This window comes from Chlorocebus sabaeus, chromosome 15 (genome assembly GCF_047675955.1).
Source record: "Chlorocebus sabaeus isolate Y175 chromosome 15, mChlSab1.0.hap1, whole genome shotgun sequence".
NCBI classification, from domain to species: domain Eukaryota; kingdom Metazoa; phylum Chordata; class Mammalia; order Primates; family Cercopithecidae; genus Chlorocebus; species Chlorocebus sabaeus.
This window is the reverse complement of record NC_132918.1, coordinates 12,030,029-12,036,533: the sequence shown is the minus strand read 5'-3', so window position 1 is coordinate 12,036,533 and position 6,505 is coordinate 12,030,029. Positions and strand designations below refer to the sequence as shown.

Sequence of the window (6,505 nt, the reverse complement as noted above, 5' to 3'; positions counted from 1 at the left end):
CAGCATGCATTCAATATGTTAATGTATTTGTGGAATGGTTGAGTGAGAGCACAAAGATGAAGAAGCAAAGTGACTCCAAACAGTTTATTTTAATTGTTTTAGTTCACAGCATAGCTATAAGCTGAATATGTATGCTCTTGTCTGGTGGCAGGTAGCTTATCTGGGATGTGAATCAGCATATAATGACTAAAAGCACACTTACTAGCTGTGTAACATTGGGCAAGTCACTTGACCTCTTTGTGTCTGTTTTTTCATTTGTAAAATAGGGTGAACAAAGTCCCTTCTGCATGGGATTATTGTAAACGTTAAATAAGTTAATATATTTACATGTATCTGACATAGAACAATTGGTACATAAGTGTTTACTATAATTATTTGCTTTTGTGTTATAGGATTAAGTTTGGTTTTGCAACCAAACTCTGTTTTCTTCTGTAAAATAGGGAGAACAAAGTACCTTCTGCATAGGATTATTATAAACATTAAATAAGTTAACATATTTACATGTATCTGACATAGAACAATTGCTAGATAAGTGTTTACTATAATTATTTGCTTTTCTGTTACAGAATTGAGTTTGGTTTTGCCCATCTGAAATATCTGTAAAGATATAAAATATCTGTAAAGACTCTGAGGATGGAACAGAATACTTCGTAGTTTTCTTCAAACGTGCATAGCTCAAAGGGTAACTATTTCCTTCTGCATGGACTGTCACCCTCCCTTCCGTCAGACCCTGCCCCTGTGCTTGCCTTCAAGCCTTCATACCTTCAAAACATCTTGCTCTGGTCACCTTTTATAGGTGACCTTTCTCCATCTTAATTTCCCTATTCTGTGTTTTGTGGCGCACTGATTCTGGGTATGGAGTATGTGCTCACCCAGCAAATCTGTTAATCATTATCTTAATTGGCTTGGTATTTCCCAGTGTTCCTTTTTCCAAGGCATAATTTATTCTTTCTATTTTTGAATGAAGCACATAGAATTGTATTACCTGAATTTCACCATCCTGTAAATCCAGTCATTGCCATATTCTTTTCTAACCCTGACCAGTAAATCTATTCTTTACTTATCATGCTAACAACCACCACCACCACCACCACCACCACAGAGAGAGAAGCAAAAGTCTTGCTTAAATGCTTTTAATTGCTATGCTGTCCACATATGCTCATGATGAGAAACGCACCTCTCTCTTCTACCAATTGCTTGGCCTCCCTACTTCCGTTTTCTTAGTTTACTCCTAAAAGCCCAATGTAAACCTGACAGTTTCTTTTAGATGTTGGAACAAACTGTTTTCGTGATTTTGAGTTTCTTATCAGTGTGTAAATGGCTCTAAAACATAAGTTTAAGCTTTGTCCCTTACCTGTTCCAGATTTTGAGGTCTAGCAGGACAGGTACACAGAGGTTCAGCTTCTGGATCAGATCCTCCTGGTATAAGGAGTTGGATACAACCGTCTCTACAACTCATCTATCCCTGGAGCGCATTGGAGATGTCAAGGCCACTGCACACTGTTTTTCTTTACTTTGGGTAGTGCAAATAAACTGTCAACAGGTAAGAAGTGGTCTCTGTTTAGATTGGCAAAGACTCACTTTGAGCACTAAAAAAACATGGAGAAGAATGTTAAACAAAACAATATTATTTTTACATAAAATATGGAACTTTCTTTTTTCTGTAATACATTCCTGAATTCAGCAATCGAAAGCAGAAAAGTGAAAAATGCACATTTTCCTTATAGACCTATGTTCACTGCATAGCTGACAGTAAGTTAAAAATACTTGGCTGGTGAGAAAGGTGAGAAATGGATGATTCAGCCCCTCCAAATAAAGAACCTGCAGCTGAAACTAAAGGCTGGTCGGATGTAGTGTTGCAGAGTTGGTTTTAAGTTCTCTTCTACTAGGCAAAATTCAAGGTAGTGAGCAGCATGGGCTGTGATATCTAGACATAAAAGCCTTTGTAAAAGTGACAAAAATGTCAAAATGATAATTTTGAAAAAATGAGGTTCAACTCTTACTCTTAATTAGAAACACCAGAGAGAACACATAACACAGGAGTTCTTGTTACAAATCCCGCCTCTGTTTACCTAACACTTTCCTCTTGTGGGTTGCCTTGTCTCATTTCGAAGGCATTGCAGGAACTGTTTATGACCCTGGCCTGCTCACTCCCCCACAGCTGGCTTATTTTTGTCTGCCAGTCAGTCAAGGTGCTAATTGTGCCTATGAATACCTCACAGCTGTTCTTAACACATTGTTCCAAACAGTTCTCTTTGGCATTTAACGATAAGTTTTGACTTTTTTTCCCCCCAGCGCTAACATTCAAGACTCCACTGGGTTGAGAGCTCCTACTTTTTTTTTTTTTTTCCCTTAACTTATATTTTAGGTTAAGGGATACATATGCAGGTTTGTTATGTAGGTAAACTGCTGTCACAGGGGTTTGTTGTATGGTCCTGATGCTAAGGTAGTAAGCCTAGTACTTAATAGTTATTTTTTCTGCTTCTGTCCCTTCTCCCATCCTCCTCCCTCAAACAGGCCCCAGTGTCTGTTCTTCCCTTCTTTGTGTGTGTGTGTTCTCATCATTTAGCTTCTACTTATAAATGAGAACATGCAGTATTTGGTTTTCTGTTCCTGTGTTAGTTTGCTAAGGATAATGGCCTCCAGCTCCATCCATGTTCCTGCAAAGGACATGATCTCATGCTTTCTTAAGGCTGGGTAGTATTCCATGTTGTATATGTACCACATTTTATTTATCCAGTCTATCATTGGTGGGCATTTAGGTTGATTTCATTTCTTTTAATTTTCCCAGAAACCCCCAAACAACCCCATTAAAAAGTGGGCAAAGAACATGAACAGACACTTTTCAAAGGAAGACAAACATGTGGCCCAGAAGCATGTGAAAAAAAGCTCAATATTGCTGATCATTAGGGAAATGCAAATCTAAACCACAATAAAATACCATCTCACAGCAATCAGAAATGGCAATTATTAAAAAGTCAAAAAATAATAGATACTGGTGAGGTTGCAGAGAAAGGGGAATGCTTGTACACTGTCGGTAGGAGTGTAAATTAGTTCAACCATTGTGAAAAGCAGTGCTGTGATTCCTCCAAGAGCTGAAAACAGAACTACCATTGGACCCAGCAATCTCATTATTAGGTATACACCCAAAGGAGTATGAAGCATTCTACCATAAAGACACATGCATGTGAATGTTCATTGCAGCCATATTCATGAGAGCTCCTACTTTTGACGTTAACTTCTATTTCTTTTTAGTGCCCACCTCTTCTATTGTTTGTTTCTTTGCCGCAACCACCTTCCCTTTTATTTTTTAAAATAAAATTTTCTTTTAATAGTTTTAGAAAAATGCAGAAAACATGAAAAGATAGCAAGGAGTTCCCATAAATTCATCACCCAGTTTTTCCTATTTTTAGCATCTTAAATTAGTATGGTGTATTTGTCACAATAAATGAAACAATTTTAACTATAGTTCATACTTTACTCAGATTCCCTTAGTTTTTACTTAATATTCTTTTTCTCTTCCAGAATTCCATTCAAGATGACACATTACATTCGGTATGTCTTCTTAGAATCCTCTGGGCTGTGACAGTATCTCAGAATTTCCTTGCTTTTGAACATACTGAGTTTTGGTAAGGTATTTTGTAGAATATTCCTCAAGTGGAATGTATCTGATGTTTTTCTCATGAGTAGACTGGGGTTATGGATTTGGAGAGGAAGACCACCACATCATATCAAGGGTACATGCTACCAACGTGATTTCTCACTGTTGATGTTTGATGGAGGTAACCTGTTGGTAACCCGACTGAGGTAGTGTTTGCCAGATTTCTCCACTGTGAAGTTACTTTTTCCCTCCCTTTCACACTGTACTCTTTGAGAATGAGTTTCTATACACATGCTATACTTAAAGAGTGGGGAATTATGCCTCACCTCCTGGAGGGTAAAATGTCCACTGTATATAAATTATTTGAAATTCTTCTGCACTGGGGGTTCTTTTCTCTTCTTTTCTTTTCTTTTCTTTTCCTTTCCTTTCCTTTCCTTTCTCTTTCTTTCATTCTTTGCTTTCTCTCTTTCTCTGTTTCCTTCCTTCCCTCTCTTCCTTCCTTCCTTCCTTCTTAAAAATCAGTATGTGTGTTATGCTTTGGATTATATATAATCAAATACCACATTATTTTTAAAGTTAAATTGGAGACCACCTTTATTTTCAAGGAGTCACTTGTCACTTCCCACATCCCATTCCTTAATTGTCTTGATTATTATAAGCTGAATAGTATGGTTTAGAGAGTTTAAACCATTTGAATACAATTCTAGACAGCTGTTTTCAAAGGCTTCTTCCAGATCCTCCCTTTCTATCCTCCTTCATAATCCCAAGACATTAAAAAAAATAACCTGTGCTTAGAACCCTGCTGATAGAAATGCTTCTGGTTTTAGGTAACTACTCAAACTTACTGGAACATTACCCTACCTTCTACTCCGCTTTGCTGATGTAGTTTTCATCACATCTTCTTTGTGTTGCTTTGAGCACTGGCACTCAATAAATATGAAATGATGATCAATACAAGGCACTAAGTGGTCTCAGTTGAGAAAATACTAAACAGAAACACAAAAACATCAAGGTATAATACAATTTTCTTTTCTGTCATCACCGGTTAGTCCAGTTTGCACTTTCTAGATACAGAAGATGGAGCATCATGTTGTCCAAAATATAATGAAAATTTCTTCCCAGAAGGCTTTTTAAGGGCAAACGGAAGTACATTTTAAGCCCGTAAATCTGTTGCTCATTGTAGATTTTTCTTTATTATATTTTTCAAGTTCATCCCAAACCATAAATGTCTAAGTGACTTCATGTACTTGAGGCTCTGAATTTTTACGTTCCCACCACATTCAATTAGTTGACTCCTTTTGCCTGAGGAAGAAATGGCTTGTTATTTTTTGACTACAATGCTCCATCTTTTATAATGGCCTTCGTGTATTCGTTTCTATCAAGTTACCAGCCACATGTGCAGCTCCAATTATTAGAAATGGAGTTTAGAAAATCTATAATCACTCCCTAGACAAATATCTTTTTAAATGCTGTTCCACTGGTTGACTTGAGTCTACTACTCTTTGGGGGTGATTTCCGTTTTCTTTAGTAGCAGCCCCTGGAATGCTTTCTACAAGCATAGAATTAGGCAATGATAAGCACTTCTTGAAGATAACTCTTCGGTTTCATTCTGGCTATCTGGAGGTGGATCTCCTTGGTATTTCTGATCCACGATATTTGCAGAGCCAGACCACTCCCTTATGACTTCAAGGGGCTTCCTGGTTTATTGCTTCTCTGGCCTAGCCCTTCCGATGTTCAGGTATGGTATATGACACATCTACCTGCTCTGCGGTCTTGCAATGATCATTTATTGTGCTTTTTATGGCTCATACCCCCCCAAATTTGAAACTCATGGGCTTATAATAGGTATTTTTTGGGTGGGCCCATATATATGGATGCTGTGGAAATGAAGTGTGGTGTAGAGTACAAGCATGTACAGCTGTTTGGGTGGTGGCAGAGGTAGCACTAGGAAAATGGGAATGGTAGTTGCAAAGGGGCCACAGGTATGGTGTAAGATCTTGACATATGGGAGGCTGTCAGTACCTAACATAAGGGAAAAGCATTATTTTAGAGGTACATGTGCCTGCCCTCTAAATCACAGAAGCATTGAAGAAAGACTTTGGATTTACCTGAAGTCCTAAGTTCTAGTCTTGTTTTTGTCTCCAACTGATTGTGTAGCCTACAATAAGTCACTTGAACTCTGTAGACCTCTGTTGTCTCATTTGCACCTAAGCGGGTTGGACTAAGACACTCTAGTTCCTGTAATATTGGATAGCTTTTGAAAATTTTTCACAAAGCTGCCTTATTTGCCAAGCTAGCATAAGGTCGAATTTTGTGGATATAAAGAATGAAGACGGGTTTTAACCATCTCTCTTTTACTGGAAACAAGAGCAAGCTGGAAATTAAAATGAATTTCAATGCATTTCCACCATGCAGATTTATTGAGCGCATGATATTAAGAATGCAGTAGTGAATAAGACACAGCCCTGTCCTCAAATGTGCTAACTTTGTAGACACAAAACATGTCAGTTCCCCCTCCTTCTCTCCAAACTCCTACCAGATCTTGAAGGAAACAGTCTGGGACCAAATCTCTGGTTGGCTTTTTCCAAAAGCTCTGTTATCTCAGGGTTGTGGCAGAGGCCCTTCAAGGGTCAAAGTAAATTCAAGAGACTTCCTAAAAGTGACAGTTTTTATCTCTACATTGTCAGGTTTTTGGACAATAAATCATTATCCAATCTATTTATTACCCAGGCTCCAAGCTGCTGGCATATGTGGCACCTTTTTACAGATAACAAAATGTGGCCTATCCAGAAAAATTGCATCAATGTGTACCCTCTGTGCACAATTAGGGAAAGGTCCTAATTGGGGCACCAATTAGGGAAAGGCCCTCCTTCTTACAGGCTGACTCAGCCTCTCACCAGAGCA

The 6,505-nt window shown here is 38.2% G+C and overlaps 1 long non-coding RNA gene across 1 annotated transcript; it reads left to right on the top strand.

Moving 5' to 3' along the window:
- The first annotated feature begins 569 nt into the window (after positions 1-569).
- On the top strand, positions 570-5,854 carry LOC140713530 (uncharacterized). The gene is made up of 3 exons (XR_012095646.1): positions 570-682; positions 1,364-1,543; positions 3,526-5,854. It is a non-coding gene; the product is annotated as an uncharacterized lncRNA (long non-coding RNA).
- Positions 5,855-6,505: the final 651 nt, after the last annotated feature.